Source organism: Dasypus novemcinctus, chromosome 2, assembly GCF_030445035.2.
Source record: "Dasypus novemcinctus isolate mDasNov1 chromosome 2, mDasNov1.1.hap2, whole genome shotgun sequence".
NCBI lineage: Eukaryota > Metazoa > Chordata > Mammalia > Cingulata > Dasypodidae > Dasypus > Dasypus novemcinctus.
Window position 1 is genome coordinate 26,944,487 of NC_080674.1, and position 21,939 is coordinate 26,966,425.

Genomic DNA, 21,939 nt, shown 5'->3' on the forward strand with positions numbered 1-21,939 from the left:
AATTACTAGAATAAAGACGACAACTTGCTACTACAATAATGGATATTTACTTATTTATAATCCAATAAATGGCATATCTTTTCAAATATGCATTTTGAGATTTTATGTTTAGCTTAATTTCATGAAGAAATGGCATATTTAATTTTGAAAATATAAAGCCTTTAATTGCACTTCACTTGACTCAACTTTAATTTTTATAGATTAAAGTATTTCTTACTCATTTTTCTTGAAGTATTTTAGTTTCCATTTGAGGCAACTGTTACTCTTCTCTTCCCATCTTGTATTCTCTCTTCCAATCCTTTCCCTTCCTTTCCCTCTTCTTCCCTCCCCTTTCTCCTACCTTCCTTTCCCCTTCACTCTCCTTTCCTGCTCCCACACCCATCTTGCCCTTATATGGTGGCAAAAGACTTTTGCTGTGCTTTCTTTTAGTTTCCTGGCAGCTAAAGCAAATGCCATGCAATGGGTTGGCTTTAAAAATGGGAATTTATTGGCTCATGGTTTTGAAGCTAGGTCAAGTCCAAAATCAAAGAATCATCAAAGCAATGTTTTCTCCCAGAAGACTGTGGCATTCTGGTGCTAGCTGCCAATAATCCTTGGTTCTTGGCTTTGCTGCCACTTGGCGACATACAAGGCATCCTCTTATCTTCTGGGTTCTGTTGACTTTAAGCTTCTGGCTGCTCTCTCTAGCTTTCTGTTTCTGTTTCTGAATTTCATTCTGCTTTTAAAGGATTCCAGTAATAGGATTCAGACCCATCTGATTCATGTGAGCCACAACTTCACTGAAGAAACCTCATGAAAAGGCCTACTTGCAATAGGTTCACATACACACAGGGATGGATTAAGATTAACAACATGTTTATCTGTGGTGCGTAATGCTAAGCTACCATATGTTTCTACAGTAAAAATATTTGGGAGCAATATAAGATTTTGCAGACATTTAATTTAAACAGTAGAATAACTTCCATATAGGCAGTAGACATGAGTGAATTAATTTTAGTATTGTGAAATATTATATATTTTGTCCTAAGACTCTATAGATGAAAACAGTGATGAAAAATTAAGTGTAGAACATGACGTATCACTAGTAAATCAAGTTATGGAATGCTCTTACCTACATGTAAATTCTAGTTCCCCCTAAATTTAATTTGCAATAAAATTGTTACTCTTAAAATCAAAGGTTAAAAATAATAGTCATGATTTAAAATGAAGAAGTAGGAAGCATGTCAGTACTGTTCAAATCGCCCAAATATATTTTGGTATTATTTATTTAAAATTTATGACACAATATTATTAAAAGTATCTTCAAGTCCTGTCCTACTTTCTGGGACCAACTAGCCATCTTTTCAGTGGGATATATATAATTTTTTATATTAAAAAATATATATGTCCTCATTTTGAATAATTCTTTCTTTTGCTTCCCTTGGGTTTATAGGAAGGATTAGATTAATGAATAAATAAATCTATTTACCAAGATTCTCCTAATAAGTCAGATTTTTCTGATGTTATTGTGAAAAACACAGTTATCTGCTCACCATCCATTTCCTTTTTTCTACAGGGAGTCCCCTTGTGTCCATATCCTCTCCCAATTCCCTATAGGTGGGGATCTGGTTTTCATTTGGTTACACTAACCATCATTCTTTTCACAGTGCCACTGGTTCACTTTGGAATGGGCATATATCGTTCTGGCCAAAGGATATGTGACGGAATCTTCAGGGTGAGCTCTGAGAAAATTTTCTACCTCGCATACAAGCAAAACTATTGAGAAAATCAGAACAGAATTTAGAAAGATCTTACACATAGGTTGGTGTTTTTATGCCTCTGAGCAAACCAATCTTGACATAGCCAGACCTCCAGCTACTAAATGACTTACTGTTCAATCTTTTGGAGTTGGGATTCTAAAATGAACACCCAACAGTATCCTGACTGACAATATTTTTCAAGATTGTTGAGTTCATTTGGTTCATGTAGGCCTGTATTCCTCAGTGTAACAAATACAAAAATATTATATCTTTTTAAATATTAAATTAAATTAAAACATAAATAATTTATTTTAGTTTTTGTTGTTGTTGTTGTTCCAGAGACATATTCTCTTTTAGTAGAACTAATTACTCTGGAAATTTTATTTATAAATATTCCATGTTTTCTATGATAACTCCTTGATCATGAAGTATATTTCAGCCTTTGTTTCCTTTGTTTTGTTTTTATTTTTATGTGATAAAAAAAGAAAAATTCTGATTATCCACACTTTAAAATAAAACTCATAAAGCGTAATTCTTTTGTTAGATTAAAATTAGCCAAAATGCCATTGAGTCCATGAAGACGGTTAATGACGTGACATCATTTTTGAAAGCTTCAGAAAATTAAATTCAAACATATCAGCTTTCTGTACATCTGGTCCTGTACAACTTACTGTCTGAATTTGATGAACTGTAATGCAGATTACCTCCAGGATACCTGGCATGTGAGTTGGGAAGGAAGTAGCTAAATAATCCTCTTTTTTAAAAAAATTTTCCACTTGTTTTCATTGTACATCAAATAGCTCCTGGGGTTGGATTAATAAAACTCTTTGGATGGCTACAACTAAAGTAAAGAGATAAAGAAATATTTCTTCCCTGAATTTTCTGTAAACTACTTCTCTATTCCACTTGACTTCAGCTGAAGATAGCAGACCTATAAAAATTGCATTTTAATATTATAGAGTGAAATGCCAACGTAAAGGGCTACATTTCCAAAGACAGACTCTGAAATGACCCCTATGTCCCATGTGCAAAAAGTAATTGCCCACTTTACTGCAATGAAAAATTTTATTATTTTCCAAAGTTTCATAATCTTTATATTCATCACATTACCCACTGATCAATGGCTCTATTTTTAAAAAATCAAGACCGTGTTCTGAAACTGATACCTGACATTTACTTGAATGAAAAGAGGCATCATTTGGCGTGAACTTTCGTTTTGATCTTTCCATACCCTGATTTCATTCCAAGCCCTGTTTATTCCTTTTCATAGACTCAGAACCAGTATACCCTGAACATGCTCATTTTTTTAAGTGGCTTATCTAAGAAATAAAATTTATTTATGCCGTAGATGTCTATAATATAACACTAAATGCTAACTTTCCCCCCTAACAGTTAGGTTATTATAACTAAAGATCTAGAGCATGCATTTAGACCCTGTGACATTCTGCACTTCTGAGATGTAGTTTAATGTGAATAAAGTTTGTGAAGCCTGAAGGTTAAATTGACATTTAAGTGCTAGATACAGTCTATGAGTGCTGTATTCACATGGTAAATAGAAGAAGTAAATAAAGGTTTTAAAAGAGAATGGTCAAGCTCTGTAATTTCTTCTACTATTTTTTAGTATGTATAGTAGGCTTCAATTCAGCCATTTAGACATAAAGTCAATAAATATATGACTACTACTAATATAATAATTTCCTACGGCACAAATCAATACCTCAACTGACATCTCTTTGGAGGAATAACTAGCAGACTTTGAAGGCCTATGTAGAATATCTGTGACTTTAATTATGCACCTGACTTAAGAAATTTAATGGGCTTGCCAAAGCATTTTGGAACCAGTAATTCTAAAATGTAGCTACATAACTTTTCTTAAGGCTCTGCTTTTGACACTCAAAATTGCAAGTCATTATCATATAATTTCTTACTTTAGTGGTAAAGATAGAATAATCAAAACTAATTTAAGGAGAGGAAGCTGACCAATAATTTCAGAACATATATTGTTACTGAATTTCTGCTTACGTTGTGATATTGAGTTCAAATATATACATTGTCATATAATTATGAATATTGTTATATACTCTATACTATTCAATGAATCAAGATATTTAATAGACTTATGATAAGATAGAAAATGATTTTTATATTTATGGTAGTTTAACAAATAAAAAGAGACATTATATATATATTCAATATTACTTTGCATGTAATGATAAATATAGTGAAGATAATATCTTAACCCACATGTCAATATAAGTATATTATTTTACAGTCATTATTATAATACCTCCGTTTTTATTGTGTCAAATAACATTTCACAATTTAAATGTTTAGAGTAACTCAATTTCATTGCTCTGATCTCTGCCAAGTGCTGATTTACTCTTAGCATGAATCATCCAGAGTTCTAGGAGTTCTTTTACTGTTCCGGGGATCCAATTTGAAATTCATCATAAACTAGTGGATCTCTCCATTTTAAGGTATATATTTGTGAATATAACTCAGTTGGTTGAATGCCTACTTCCCATGGAGGATGTCCTGGGTTCAGGCCCCAGTGACTTAAAAAAAATAAATAATATAATGATAAATTATATTCCCCAAGTTTAGTAAAAATCATGAAGAACAATCATCTTGCTAATCACTTTAAATAACTAATATCCTTCATTATTTCAGACACTCCAAATCCTATTATGCTGCTTTTACTTTTCACTCTGAAATTCTCATTATATTAGTTTACAAGCTTTTATCATCTCAGCCCTTATGAGGTTATGAACTTTGTCCATACAATTCACTGTTGTGCCATTTACTCATTTTTAAAAAGCCTCATGTATCACAGATTTTCATTAAGCATCTGTCAAATAAATGGCTTTATGTTAAAACTGGAGAATGAGTTAATGATAGCACATAATACTAGATAGAAGTTTTTGGAAGATATGTATTCATATTCTCCAATATTCATAATCTGGAATATTTGCCATAGAGTTTATGACTATTAGTGAAATGCTATAAGCTTTATGGTTCATTTAAAATTTGTTTTAACTGTATTCATTCTGATTAAATGGCTATATTTAGGATATATTTAATTAACCTTTTGGAAAGAATGTTTCCAGATATTGATGCTTAGAGATATCTTACATTTTAATTCTCATCCCAGCCCATTTAAACTGATTTTGTATATATTAGGAGTTCTTACAATTGTGTTTTAAGAATATTAAAGACTAATATACATCGAGTGGGTACTAAATGAATGACATGTCTCCATTTGCCCTAAGCTATATTCAGAAAAAAACAATAGCAACCAGCAAATATATGACCTCCCTATGGCCTCTCTATCTACTACTCTTGTGACTTTAGTAGAAAAACAAAGTACCTCAATTTTTAAATAAGGAAAATGATGTGACTTCAAATGTGTTTATACAATGGAGTGAATGGTTCAAGCAATTCTTATGTAGAAATACAAAACCATTCTTATTTCTTACAGTTTTGGTATTAAATTTTCCACATTATAATTAAAATATTGTCAGAATCTTCCAAATTCCTTTTAAGTAACTGAAAGAGTTTTAATTAGGAATTTTATTTTAGTGATAGATAAGTCTCTGGTTGTTAAGTAGAAACCATTGTGCTCTGACAAAACTATCATAGGAAGAGAATGAATATTGCAGACATTGATTGAGCTATCTCCTACAAGTCATTCACTACTTCATGCTTTTCTAGGTATGACTGTCTAGATTTACACATTTGGCACTGTTTACTTATCATGAACATAGTTTCCTACAGTAATACCACTTTGATAATACATTTAATCATCACTCTATGTTTTCAGTATTACTTATGGCCCATGATGATGTTTCCAAAAGAAAAGCATTTCTTAAATTGTATCCTGATGAAGACAAGCATTCATCATATGATATCTTAATAAATCATCCTTATAAAGTGGAAGAGTTCTATTTCTTAACATTAGTAATAATGACCTTGAGAACCTTAAGAACAGTATTCAAACACATTTCTACTTTTAAAGATATAAAATTGATTTCAGAGTCACAGAAAACTATCTGAAGTATTGTACCAAGAAACCTGATAAATTACAATACATTTTATTGTGGAAGTTGTCTTGTGGTCTGTCACAGGGGTCACTCTTCACTTGCATCAGATTTAATATCCTGCTTAGCATTTTAATTAAGAATTTCAAACAGCAAGTCAATGGAATATTAATGAGATTCTCATATGATATAAAATGTAGAAGTATTACATAGACGTATATCAAGAACAGGGAAATAATGCAAGTAGACATAATGAACTTAGTAGCAGGGACAATAAAGAACAAAATGAAATATTTGTAAAAAAGATGAGTTACAGCCCAGGCCTTGTACCTGGTCTGAATTGTGAATGGGGGGGGGCATGGAAAAAATTAAAATTAAAAAATTAAAATTAAAAAAAAATTTAAAAAGATGAGTTAGCATGCATTTCAAAACTTTAGGCAGTTCCAAAAATATGTTTAGATAAAGAAGATGAACAAAGGGAAAAAATATTGTGCATGGGGATTCTTTGAACCTATTTTAATATTATACTTTATACATAGACATTGTCTATGCTTGACTATAGAAATTAATATCTAAATTCAGAAAAGTAATGCCACGTCCAACCCAACATTTGCAGAGTCTGGGGCAATGCTGTATATTATGATCCACATATATTTGAATAAATAAATACAAATTTACAAGCGTGATAAGAGCAATGAAATGAAATATGTTCTATTCTCCTATCTTATAAACATATCATACTCACTATAGTTATATGACGTTATCTCAAGCCTAGTCAGCACCAGCCCTGGATGTGTGCTTAGTGTTGTTTAGAAAAGAATACCAAGATAATGGGAACATAAGCCATAGTCTAGAAGGGTGACATAATATCAGGGTGCAAAAGAACTGTTGGTCCTATAAATTCCTTAACTCATAGCCAGCCAAGGGTTAGGGATGTATTTGATAGCAGTCTCCAGGTCAATGGTCTCTCCTCCCAGCATTTAAGAATTTTACTTTTCGATAATGCAAAATATGTAAAAGCCACCATTGCATCATTAAACTACTCAGTAGATTGAAGTCAAGAAATTAAGAAATTATGGAGTGACAAAACTTGTAGGGTCTTACATCGAAAATTCAACAACAGAAATATTTATCTTTAATTTATACAATTTAGAAAGCTGAAATGATTCTGACTGGATAGTATGTGGTCATATAATGTCTTAGATTGGTTATCCTGGAAGCAGAGCCTAGTAAGGGACTTAGAATTATATCCTATGTTGAAGAATCCTCTGATTTATCAGGAAAAGAGGACTGAGAGAGCAGAATAGAGCAGGGAATGTAAGGATGAGAACACAGCTAGGTCTGAGTTTCAGTCTGATTCTATGGGATGCTCTGGAGCAATGATGTATCTCACAACTTGATCTCATCTTGAGGCAAGGAGAATGCCTACGGTATTGTCGCCCATCAATCATTGACTGTAGACTGCTCCCTGGGGTAGAGCATAACCTCTAGGTCAGGGGTTCTTAACTGTTTTTGTTCCATGGACCCCTTTGCCTGTCAAATACAACTGTACTTTACATTGCATACACTCATAAGTGAAGGAAATGCTAGATTTCAGTCAGAGATCAGAGAAAATAAAGACAATAAGTTATTTTTTTCAATTCAAGCTCACAGACCCCCTGAAACCTTTCTACAGACCCCTCAAGGGCTGATGGGCCCCTGGTTAAGAGCCCCCACTCTAGAGCAAGGAAATCTCCATTTGGACAACAGTAAATCTTTACAAGAGAGGACAGCTGTGACCCATTAAAAGTTAATATGCAAAGCAGCTGAGATGCACTGCCTCACTGGATGGTGAACCTTTAGTCTCCACCATGGTCTACTCACTGTACTGCTCAGATCTACTTGGTTTTCACATTTAGTCATTTGCATCTAGGCATATCTTCTCCAGAATGTTCATTTGTCACAGTTCCTGGGAATTTTTTCAAGAGAAGTTTTCATGTAGTGAATTACAGCTCCCCTGGAGTTGTTCCCAAGGCTGTAATTGATCTTCATCTTCTACCTCTTCTGCTACTCAACACAGACTTTTAGCACTTTTATTGGTCTAGATTGCCTGTTGGGGTCTCTTATCCCTGAGGGTTCTGACACCTGATGTGGCTGTTGAGATGTATTCTACTGTTGGGAACAACACACTAAACCATGACTATTACTTTGAGGATTACACCTTAAATACATTCTGAATGAAGGAATTTCATGCTCTCAGAGTTTCTTCTTCAATCTGGCACCTCAGCTGTTTCTTCAAGAAGCTGTTAAACTGCTTTATCATAAGCAATTGCAGAGCAGTGCTGTTGTGCTTGAACTCCGGTCTTGTGCACAGTGCTGTAGTACGTTTGCCATAAAGAGTCCGTGGTTTGAGAAGATGTGATAGGAGCTCCTATGTTGGTAGGTCAGGCACATTTTAAGTCTTCACATGCAGATGCTGGCTGAGACATGGCATTAAAATACTCAAAGCCATAGCTATAATATGTGGCAGTCCCAGTCAAGGTAAATCATTGCCCTTTCCAGGTTGGAAGGAATTAATTGCAATCAATTTGCCAAAATATGGTGGGTTGTTCTCATTAAGGCATTGCACTGTACTAGAGTGTCAGCATCATTCTCTCTTACTGGCAGATCAGACACTTAGCATCAGCACGAGATAGATCACACTGTTGTGAGTGAACCCAAGATATTGGACTTATGCATAACTTCTATCTTTGCCACCATAGCTATTCCTTTTAAGATCTCATGGCATAAGGACTGAAAGGTCAAGGTATAAGACTGGCTGACATACAATGGTTTAGGAATTTGTATACCTGGTGGTTCCATGCCTCTTCTTCAGTGCATGCCTTGTGGGGGCATTAACTCATGCTGCAAAAGTACTAATACTGTATTTATAAGTCCATATGCTTCCTCCCTAAGGAGACCATAAAGTCATGTATACCCTGACCCTAGATCAGATACATTTCCACATAAAGGGGGATAAGCTTGAACTTCTTTGCCTGGTGGGAGAATATTCCACATCACAGTCTTTCAGAGACATGCATGTTTGGGGCTATAAAGCCAAACAGACTTATGACAAAGATACACATATTGAGCTAATTCATCCTAACACCAACCTTAAACTTTTTCATCCTCTGTAAGGTAGGAATAGGAAGCCCCAAAAAAGACATAGATATCAACTGACAAAGAGACATCAGTGTGACAGTGGAGGATGACATGGCAGGAGGGTTAGTCATCTCTATGCAACCCATGTGAACAGATTGAGCCAGATTCTGGATTTATCACTTCTATTTGACAATGGACATTTTCTGGGTTCATCTGAACTTAAGACTTAATGGGCCGTTCTTACATGGTAAATTGCTGTCTAGTCAATTAACTTGTTCTACAAGGACCTAGTAGCATGCCAGAAAGATAATTATCAGCTGGAGATGTCATGTCCTCGTGGCAGAAATGTAAAGGCCAATATGTGAATCTCCTATAAGGCCTTGTCAATGACTTCCAACAACCTCATCCTTTACCACAGTTATCTCTAATACCACAGAATCCATTTATTCACATGGTCCAAGTTGTAGTGCTGCTTGTCTGTGGCCTCACAAAGAGAGACATGCTGTCTCCAGGCTAGTGCTGTCTCCATGGCTACGTTTGCACCCTAAGGAATGCGGTAATTAAGAGTTCCCACCAAATGGGATGAAGCTGTTAAAGGCTGAAAGAAAGGATGAGCACGTACCTTTTGTAGTGAATGGAACACTTAGACTTTGTACCTTGAGATAAGATTTTTTAAAATTCCTTAGACTACGGGTAATGCTGATAGTTAACTGCATGTTGCTGCTTATTGTCATGTAGACTGGGGTATATAGAGAGTCCCTTGCAAACTATAAAGTTGTCTGTTGAGTCTCTATTCACAGACCCCTGATGCCAGCTCTCTCATTCTTTCTCTCCCTTCCCTTCCCTTCCCTTCCCTTCCCTTCCCTTCCCTTCCCTTCCCTTCCCTTCCCTTCCCTTCCCTTCCCTTCCCTTCCCTTCCCTTCCCTTCCCTTCCCTTCCCTTCCCTTCCCTTCCCTTCCCTTCCCTTCCCTTCCCTTCCCTTCCCTTCCCTTCCCTTCCCTTCCCTTCCCTTCCCTTCCCTTCCCTTCCCTTCCCTTCCCTTCCCTTCCCTTCCCTTCCCTTCCCTTCCCTTCCCTTCCCTTCCCTTCCCTTCCCTTTCCTTTCCTTTTCCTCTTTCTTTCATTCCCAATACCCTTCGGGTCCAAGTCTCCAACATCATGCAATTGCCACATTTCTTATTCAGGGCCATACTCAAATTTAGTAGTCTTTAATGTAACCTGATAAATGGACCTTTATTTTCAGACTTATCTTCAAAATTAAAATATGCTGTCTCCAAATCTCAAAGAAGCCTACCATATTTTGTTTCTTTTTAAGTGGTAGGAAGTACAAATTGCATCATGTTGTCTTTATCCTTGCAGAAGATATCCTCTGTATTTCAAAAAACTGAACCCCCTAAAATATCACATCTGAGAAACTACCCTGCATATTTTAATGGTTTATCTTATTCCCTACCTGAATCATCTTGAACAGAATCACATTTGTCCTCATATTGATAATATAGTGTTAATTAAACCTGATGGGATGGAGTAGCAAGTAATTTAAATGTGTTGGTAAGACACACACATGCACACATGTATCACCATACCCTCCTGGAAAAGGAAGTTTCCATTTAGCTGAGAAATATAAAATCTCTGGAGAAGGGTACAGCTGTGAGGTTTCATTAGACACCATTCAAAGCAGGTCATAAATCGGTACACTACCCTAGTAAAGTAGAACTGTCCAGAGCACCAACATTGCACCTCTCACACAGCTTAATAATGAGAGAGCCAGTACAAGACTTCAGGTGTTTTTACTCAAACCTTTACTCCTTACTGTATGATATATCTATCTTTTGAGTAGAGGTTAATGATTTTGTTATTTTCATGTGCCAGTAAAATGAAATCAGAATGAAGTAAACAAACATGCAAGATTTTTTTTTAAGATTTATTTTTTATTTCTCTCCCCTTCCCCCCCCCACCCCAGTTGTCTGTTCTCTGTGTCTATTTGCTGCATGTTCTTCTTTGTCCGCTTCTGTTGTTGTCAGCAGCACAGGAAACTGCATTTCTTTTTGTTTCAAGTTTTTATTTCTTTGTATGTTAATTTTCCCTTCTTATCTCCCTCCCTCCCCCTCTTTCATTCTTTTTTTCTCTGTCCATGAAAATTAAATCCGGAAGATTGACTGGATCAGTGGCATCTTCATGAAACCAGACTTCCTTAGTGGACTGGTCTTCTTTGGTGAATCAAGCTATTCATTTATAGGAATCCAGTAAGAAGAAATTTTTATTTCTTTCTTAAGTAACTCTTAGAATTCACTGGTGAGCCCAGCTAGACCTGGACTATTCTCAGTGGAAAGGCTGGAACTGAAAATTCAATTTCTTTAAAGAGTGTCAATTCAGGCTACCTATTTTTTGAGGAATAGTTTATATCTTATAAGGAATTTGCCCATTTCTTCTAAACTATAACATTTATTGGCATTGTTTCACAGTATTTCCTTTTTATTTCATAGCTTTAGCATCTCTACTGATATCAACTCCCTCATTTATTATCTTGGTAATTTGTCTTCTTTCCTTTTTTTTTTTTTGACCAGTCTGTCTATAGATACATCAATTATATTAATTACGTTGGATTATTCCACAAAATAAGTTTTGATTACATTGATATTCTCTATTATCTGTTTTATTTTTCTTTTATTTTGGACTTATCTTTATTATACACTTTTTTCTCTTTTCTTAGGGATTAATTAGCCCCTTTATTTAAAAAGTTTCTTAAGGTGGAATCAAACACCTTTGATTTGACACTATTCTTTCCTAATGTAGGCATTTGCTTGCCCAATTATAAATTCCCCTGATGTACTAATTTAGTTGCCACCCAGAAATGTTCATACGCTATGTTTGAAATTTCATTTAATGCAAAATATTTTCTAATTTTCCTTTTGATATTTTATTTGATCCACCAATTATTTATAACTCCATCACTCACTATTCAAATATGTGAAGATTTTCCCATTTATTTCTCTTTTCAATTTCTAATTTTACTCCATTGTAGTAAGAAAATAGATTTTTTATAATTTGATTTTTTAAATATATTAAAACTTGATTTATGATGCAGAATATGCCCTATTTTAGTAAATCATCTGCATGTACTTGAAAAAAATATATACTGTTGTTCTGTGTGGAATGTACTACAAATTTCAATTAACTCAAATTGAAGAAGAATATTTAATTCTGCTATATCTTTACTGATTTTCTGTCTATTTCTTCTATTTTTGAGAAAGGGGTGATAAAATCTATAAATATTTTTATGTGTTTGTTATTGCAGTTTTTAAGTTGTGTTTTAAATATTTTGAAGCTATTACATTTATGAATATTTAAAATTCTCATGCTTTCTTTATAAATTGACCACTTATCACCATGAAATGACCTTATTATCCTTGTTTGTGACATTTTATCAAAATTAACTTATGTTAATAAAACTAGTACAGCTTTATTTAAGTAAATTATCATCTTATATATTATTTCCTTTCTTTTGTTTTGAGTCTATTTGTATCTTCATATTTAAAAATGTGTTTGTTTGTTTGTTTTTGCAAGCAGCAAACAGTTAGGTCTTGCATTTTTATCCAGCCTAACAATTATCTGTTTCTTAAATTGTGTTGTCTTTTTTTAGTCAATTTAATGTTGTTATTTGTAAGGTAAGATTTAAATCTAACATTTTGCTTTGGTTTTCTACTCATCCAATCTTTCCTTTATTTCATTCCGCCCCCACCCCCCCTTTTCTGCAAGCTTTTGGATAGAGTATTTTTTATGATTACATTTTCCCCATTGATAGTTTATTAAAAGAACATTTTTCCAGTTTACTTTAGAGAGTTAAATATATATTTAGTATATATATATATATATACTTTAGAGAGTTTAGTATATATTCTTAACTTATCATTGTCTACCTCCAAAGAATATTTTGCAACTTCACATATAGGATAAGAACCTCAAAACTGTATAGTTGCATTTCTCTCCTCACAATCACTGGAATATTTGTCATAATGTTTATTTATATATATATATATGCTATAAATATCACAATGCATTGTAATCATTTTTATTGTAAGCAATCAAATTATCATTTAAAGAGATTTATAAAATAAGACCAAAGTCTTTTATATTTACTTCCATATTTAGTACTACTGGTCATAGTCATCCTTTTGTATCTTTTTGTGTGTATATATTTATACACACACACACACACACATATAGATTTCCATTGGAATCATTTTCTTTCTGCTTGTAAGACTTTCTTTTACACATCTGATTGTGCATCTCTGCTGGTTATGAATTTTTCATTTTTTGTATGTTTTCAATATTTTCCCCCTCACCACTTCTATTCTTCAGGGACTCCAGTTATATAGATAGATAGATAGATAGATAGATGTTTAATTTAGATTACAATGTACCTTCTGAATGTCCAATTATACTCAACATTTCCTCTTCCTTTTGAACACATTGATTATAATTATAAAATGATTTTAATATACTTGGCTAGTAATTCTATCATCAGATGTCAATTTTAAGTATGATTTTATTATTTTTTTCTTCTAATTATGGATTATATCCTGTTTCTTTGCAAGTCAGGTAATTGTTTTATTTTATTATTGACATTAATTTAATCTTATAATTTACAGGATTATTATGTCTTCCTATGAGTACTCTTGGAATCTGTTTTGGAACAGGTTCAAGTTACCTGTAAACAGTTTGTTCTTTTTAGGTCTTGCTTTAAAGGTTTGTTAGGTGGGAAGAGTGCTGTATTTACTCTATGGTTAATTTTGCCTTGTGGAAAAATGAGATAAAATCCATCTGAGTACTTTATCAAATACCTTAAATTATGCAATATTCCACCCTGGGTGATGGGAACATAATGTATTTCCAGATGCTACAAGGGGAGATACCTCTATGACTTTTTGTCCATTCTTTCCCAAGCTTCCATAGTTTGCTTGCATGTCTGCTCCATTCAGTATTCATCTGAACACTCCAATGGGATGCTCTGAGATCACTGAGTTCTGTTTCTGTGCTGCTTGATCTTTCATCTGTAGTTCTCTGCTCTAGAGATTCTAGCTCTCTTTACTTGCCTGGGATCTCAACTATATATCCTCAACACTGGGAGACATCCTGTATCCACTCAGATTACCCCTCCAGATCTGTGGCCTGTAAACTCTCTCCATGTAGTAAACTGGGACTGTTGTCAGACTCTTCTCTCTAAGATCTCTGTCCATTTCTGCCTGATATTCACCAGCTAAAAACATTGTTTAATAGATTTTGTCTGGTGTTATGAGGTGACAAATAACACATAATGGGTTGGTTTAAACAACAAGAAATTGGCTCACAATAAATTCACAAATTCTGTGCTCACCGGTCACAAATTCTGTACTCAGAATAAATTCACAAATTCTAACAATCCTTAGGTTACTTGGCTTTCCTTTCACATGATAATATTCTCTCTCTTTTGTGTTTCTGCTAACTTCTGTCTTCTCCCTAAGGCTTTCTCTCACTATGTCTGAATTTTTTCTGCTTACAAAGGACCTCAGTAATACAGATTAATGCCTACCCTCATTTGGTTGGACCACAGTTTGACTAAAATAACATCTTCAAGAAGAAAGAAGGAAGGGAGGGAGGAAAGGCACAAGGGAGGAAGGGAGGAAGGGAGGAAGGAAGGAAGGAAGGAAGGAAGGAAGGAAGGAAGGAAAGCAGACTTCACCACAGGAATCCAAGAACATGTCTAAACTGAGATACAAAATTCAACCCACCACAGATGGGTGTACCCTATCCCTCTTATTCCAAAAATAGATTGGAGGCTATTTTTGATATATAAAATAAACTACAATGTGTTTCAATTATTTCAAAATGTTTATATAGTGATTCATAAGACCTCACCATTCAGTTATATCTTACCAGGGAAGAAAATATTTGTATTTCCTTCTTTCTTTCCATTAGTGAATTTTGACAATTGTTTCTAAAATTAATTTCAAACTTGGAAAAACAGATTTTCTCTACAGGCAAGTGATAAGACAACTAAAATCTCATATGACAAACAGTAGATCTAAAAAGAACCCATATTTATTAAAAAAAAACAAACAAGAATATTTAAGGTTTAAAAGAGAGAAATCAAGTATGTTTGGGAAATGTTTATACAATTTTCTTGTAATGGAGTAACATTTCTCACTTCCTGCTCCATAGACCAAATTTCCCAGGGATGAGGGATAATTTTCTGTGGTTTCTAATCAAGCAAATTTGGGAAACATTGTTGCATATCTACACTTCTCTGGGAGATTCAAGGTGAATATTATTAAAATATTAATTGATCATAAAAAGCCTATAGAAAATCTATTTAATTAAGACCAAGCAGATATGAACATGTAAATAATTATTTTATGATTTATCTCTAGTTTGCAAATGATTGTCCTGGAAGATAAAATTCAAATCTTTTAACTTGGTGATTGAGGCACTATCATGGTTTCACTCTATACTCTGTGATGTGGGTTGAATTGTGACCCCTAGAAGATATATTTAAGTTTTAATCTTGGGATCAGTGAATGTGAACATATTTGCAAATAGAATCTTTGATGATGTTATTAGCTAAGGACTACCTGGATTAAGGTGAGCCATTAATCTAATGTGATTGGTCTCTTTATAACCAGAGGAAATGTTACAGTAAGGCAGGGACAGAGAGAGGATGGTCTTGAGATAGAGGCAAGATTGAGATAAACCACAAATTACAGAAAATTATGTATTGTTGGCCACCTACCAGAAGCCAGGAAAGAGGCATGGAATGGATTCTCACTTTAAGAGGAAGCACATCCCTGCTGAGATCTTGATGTTGGGCTTCCAACCACCAGAACTGAGATAATAAATTTCTGTTGTTTAAACCAACTAATCTATAATATTTTTTTACTGCAGCCCTAACAAAATAAGACACTCTGTTTTCTCTCATCTGACCCTTTGCTTGTGATTTGCATTTGACTTACTATAATGTCTCCACCGTCATTCTAATTTTTTGAAATCCTCTGTCATCAACAAATCAGAGATTGAGTTACCACCCACTTTTAATTGTTGTAACCCAAACTGTTCTACACACTTGGGACCTAGTATGTGTCTGTGTGCATGTGTGTATATCCATTGAGTATCCTTACACATGTTGTATCCAATTACAGACTCTCTAGAGATTGAAGATATGACTTTTGCATCCTGTATCCAACACATTCCATTCCTGATGAAGTCACATATAATAAATATTACCAAAATAATTGTTTGACTAAAATGATAGAGTTTGACAGTTTGCCATAATACTAAACTTTTATTCTATGGTAAAGTAAAATATAAAATTTCATTGAAATACTTATAAAAATAATACATGCAGAGGGAGAGGATCCAAGATGACCATTGGATTGAATCAGGCAGAGTACAACACTCTTGCAAAATATGGGAGAAGACATAGTAGTTCTCTAAAAGGACCTGCTTTGGGGACACCAGAATGCCAGGAGAGTGCCACATGCATCATCTGGAGAGATTGGGGACAGATAGAGAGACCACAGGGAAAATCATAAGTTGATAACTTTGTAGCTAGGAATGCTGCCTATTGCCTATCCACCCCCCAAGGACAACATCCTTGGTAAAATTGGAGTCTGAGCAGACAACAGACAGGGAAAAAAAAGATTCTTCTCTGGGAAGAAGGAGGTTGCAAAAGAAGGCTGAGTGTGGTTTCTCTTCAGCAAATGTAAGTATCATAATTCACTGGTTCAGAATAGCTAGTGGAATTGGAAGGACTCATCTCTGTGGAAGGGTTTGCCAAGGAGCACCATTTTCTGGCCAGTAAAGGAAGACAGCTTGGTCTCTCCTAATCACAATAGACCTGATTGGACCCAATTAGTGACTTCTTTCCCCTGTTTGACTATTTAAACAGGGAAATAGTAAAGCTTTAGAAAAAATTAAACTAAAAAATCAAAGAAGAGCTGTGAAATAAAAACACTAGGAAAGAGAGAGAAAATGATCAACAGATAAAAATCACCAACATAGACAGATGACTAGGTATCAACAATTAGATATCAACCCATACTAATAAACAGGAAGCTATGGCAAAGTCAAAGGACAAAATAAAGCGTATAGATGAGACTCAGGATTTAAGACAACTAATAAATGATGTTCACACAACTCTCCTTAATTGGTTTAAGGAGATGAAGGGAAATATGGCTAAAAAGATAAAGGACATTAAGATAACACTGTGTGAGCATAAAGAACAATTTGAAAGCTGGCAAAAAAAAGTAACAGTTTATGGGAATGAAAGACACAATGAAAAAGATTAGAAATATATTAGAGGCAGATAACAGCAGACTTAAATGTTAGAAGAATGAATTAAATGAATCCAAATGACATTTGGGTTTTAAAAGTTAGGAGAACAGATACAGAAAAGAATGCAAAACACTGAAAAGGGTCTCAAGGAATTGAATGACAACACAAAATGCACCAAAATGCATGTCATAGGTGCCCCAAAAGGAGAAGAAAACAGAAAAGGGATAGAAAAAATATTTTAGGAAATTATGATGGAAAATTTTCCAATCCTTATGAAAGTTGTACATATTGATATTTGCAAAGGACAACATACCCAAAACAGAATAAATCTGAATAGAACTACTCTAAGATCTGCTAATCAGACTCTCAAATGCCAAAGTTATAGAAAGGATTTTGAGAGCAGCAAGAGAAAAGTAATATATTACTTACAAGAGGCCCTCAATAAGACTAAGTGCTGATCACTCATCAGAAACCATGATGGCTAGAAGACAGTTTTGTGCTATATTTAAGGTACTGAAAGAGAAAAACTACCAGTCAAGCAATGTTTTATTAGGCAAAACTATCCTTCAGAAATGAAAGTGAGCTTAAAAACTTTACAGATAAACCTAAAGTGAGAGAGTATGTTACCAAGAGACTGAATCTACAGAGATATTAAAGATTGTGTTACAGCCTGAAAGAAAAAGACAAGGGCAAGAGCCCTAGAGAAGAGTATATAAATGAAGAACATAAGTAAGAGAAATTGAAAGGGTTAAAAGACATATGATAGTAAAATATGAAAACAGAAAGTGAAGAGATATAGAACAAAAACAAAACCCATAAAACATGAGCTGACTATTTTTTGTCTACAAGACACTCATCTTGGATGCAAGGACACAATCAAACTGGAAGTGAAATGTTAGAAAAATATATTCCACACTAAAAACAATAAAAAAGAGTGGGTGTAGCAATCCTAATATTGGCTAAAATAGATTTTAAATGAAAAGCTGTTATGAGATGAAGAAAGTTACTATATATTAATAAAAGGGACAATTCATGAAGTAGAAATAACAAAAAATAAATATTTATGCACCTAGCATAGGTGCAATAAAGCACATGAGATACACACTGGCAGAACTGAAGTGTGAAATAGACATCTCTACAATAATAATAATTGGAGACTTGAACACTCCATTCTCAGCATTAGATAGAACATCTAAATAGAGAAAAGATAAGGAAATTGTGAGCTTGAATAGTATGATAAAGGAACTAGATCTAAGAAATTTATGGAACATACACTCAAAACAGCAAGATATACATTCTACTCAAATACTCATGGATCTTACTCAAGGATAGACAGCAGTCACAAAACAGATCTCAATAAATGTAAAATCATTGAAATTGTACAAAACACTTTCTCTGATCATCATAGAATTAAGTTGGAAATTAATAACAAGCAGAAAAAAAGAAAAATCATATGTATAAGGAAATTAAACAATAAAATGTTTTTTATTGAAATATTTGTTTTTATTTTTTAAAAAGCTCTAGATTATGTAAATGTTGCATCAAAATTATAGGGGATTCCCATATCCCCCCTCTCTCCCTCCCACATTTTCCTATATTAACAACATCCTTCATTACTGTGGCTTATTTGTTACAATTAATGAACATATATTGAATCATTGCTACTAACTATGGTATACAGTTTCCATTATTGTTTACATTCTGCTCCACATGATTTTATAAGTATTGACAAGATAAATAATGGCCTGTATTCATCATTGCAATGCCATGCAAGATGATTCCAATGTCCTGAAAATGTCCCCATATTACACCTATTCTTCCCTCTCCTTCCCCTCAGAAGTTCTGGTGGCCTCTGCCTTTATACCAATGAAACATGTTCTTCCATTGCTAGAATAATAGCAAGGCTATGTAGAATAATAATAAGTCTACTTTAGCCCATTGTTCATTCCCTAATCTTGAGGATTTGGAAATGGTGATGCTCACTCTGTGTCTAATTGAAAGGGGATTTAGATGTCATAAGGCAGATGGATAATGGGTGGAACTGTCTTGCTTGCATTTGCAAACATTTTCTATTACTTTTGATGGGTATTGTTCATCATCACCTCCTTGTTAGTTGTCCTGGGCAAGTCCAGAGAACTGGAAAGTAGGTATTGCAACTCTGCTGAGATTCAGGGCTCAATTGGCACATAAACAGACCAGACATAAGTTTCTTGGACACATATTTAACAAATGTGGTGCTAATTATATGTACAAATAAAAGCAGCAGAAGAGCAAAATATAAGGAAACTATAAATGATTCTAGCTTTGTTACACTGGGGAGCATAAATTCCATAATAAAGCCCACAGAGTGCCAAATTCCTGAGCTTGTCTACTCTGCTTATAGGGTCTAGACGTCTCTAGAGCACTCATGAGCCCTGCTGTTTGAGGCACTGTTTATATGGTTGTCAATAAGATCCTGCTTAAAATACACTCTTTAATAATCAGTGGGTGAAAGAAGAAATTGCAAGAGAAATAAGTAAATACCTCAAGACAAAAGGAAATTGAGACCATAACATATCAAAACTTATGGAATATAGCAAATGAAGTTCTAAGAGGGAAATCTGTAGCCTTCAATGTCTATATTAAAAAAGAAGAAAGGGTTAAAAATCAAAGACCTAACCATTCACCTGGCGGAATTATTAAAAAAAAATATATAGCAAACTAATCTCAAAGCAAGCAGACGAAAACAAATAGTAAAAATTAGGGCAGAAATAAATGAAGTGAAGAATATAAAACAACAGGAAAAATCAACAGAACTAAGAGCTGATTCTTTGAGAAGATCAACAAAATCTATTAACCCTTAGTTTGAGTAACAAAGAATAAAAGAGAGATGATGCAAATAAATAAAATCAGAAATGAAAAGAGTGACATTACCACTTACGCATCACAAATAAGAGAGATAAGAAGATATGATGAGGGTGGTGAACTTGGCCCAGTGGTTAGGGCGTCTGTCTACCACATGAGAGGTCCAAGGTTCAAACCCTGGGCCTCCATGACCCATGAGGAGCTGGCCCATGTGCAGTGCTGATGTGCTCAAGGAGTGCCCTGCCATGCAGGGGTGTCCCCTGCATAGGGGAGCCTCACACACAAGGAGTGCACACTGTAAGGAGAGCCACCCAGTGTGAAAGAAAGTGCAGCCTGTCCAGGAATGGTGCTGCATACACGAAGAGCTGTCACAACAAAATGACACAACAAGAAAAGAAACAAAGATTCCTATGCCGCTGACAAAAACAGAAGCAGACAAAGAACATGCAGCAAGTAGACACAGAGAATAGACAACGGGGTGGGGGGGTGAAGGGGAGAGAAATAGATAAATAAACAAATCTTTAAAAAAAGAAAGAAGATATGATGAACTACTGTATGCCAACAAAACAGACAACATTGATGAAACGGATAAATTTCTCAAAACATCTTAATAAACCACACTGATCATAGAAGAAATAGAAAACCTCAACAAAACATAACAAGCAATGTAATTGAAACCATCATTAAAAAAAAAAGTCCAGAAACAGATGGCTTTGCAGGTGAATCCTACTAATCATTTAAAAATCTAATACAAATATTGCTCAAAATTTTCCAAAAACTTTCACAGGAAGGAATGCTACCAAATACATTCTATGAAACTAATGTCATCCAAATATCAAAGTTAAATGAAGATATTATGAAAAAAAGAAAATGATAGAACAATTTAAAATGAATATTAATACAAATTTATCAACAAAATGAATACTAGTTAAAAACAAAAACACATTAAAAATTATATGTCAGGAAATGGACTTGGCCCACTGGTTAGGGCATCTGTCTACCACATGGGAGGTCCATGGTTCAAACCCCAGGCCTCCTTGACCCGTGTGGAGCTGGTCCATGCGCAGAGCTGATGCGCGCAAGGAGTGCCGTGCCATGCAGGGGTGTCCCCCACGTAGGGGACCCCCATGCGCAAGGAGTGCACCATAAGGAGAGATGCCCAGCATGAAAGAAAGTGCAGCCTGCCCAGGAATGGTGCTGCCCACACTTCCCGTGCCGCTGACGACAACAGAAGCGGACAAAGAAACAAGATGCAGCAAATAGACACAGAGAACAGACAACCGGGGGGGGGGGGGTGAGGGATTAAATAAATAAATAAATCTTTAAAAAAATACAAATAAAAATAAAAATTATATGTCATGATCAAGTGGGCTTTATACCACATATGTAAGAGTGGGTCAACATAAGATAATCACAATCAGTGGTGTAATACACCACCTTAATAAATTGAAGAAGAAACATCACTTGATAATTTCAATAGATGCAGAAAAGATATTTGACAAAATACAACATCTTTCTTTTTTTTTTTTTTAAAGATTTATTTATTTAATTTCCCCCCCTCCCCTGGTTGTCTGTTCTTTTTTTTTAAAGATTTATTTATTTATTTAATTTCCCCCACTCCCCTGGTTGTCTGTTCTTGGTGTCTATTTGCTGCATCTTGTTTCTTTGTCTGCTTCTGTTGTCGTCAGCGGCACGGGAAGTGTGGGTGGCGCCATTCCTGGGCAGGCTGCTCTTTCTTTTCACGCTGGGCGGCTCTCCTCATGGGCACACTCCTTGCGCGTGGGGCTCCCCCACGCGGGGGACACCCTTGCGTGGCAAGGCACTCCTTGCGCGCATCAGCGCTGCGCGTGGCCAGCTCCACACGGGTCAAGGAGGCCCGGGGTTTGAACC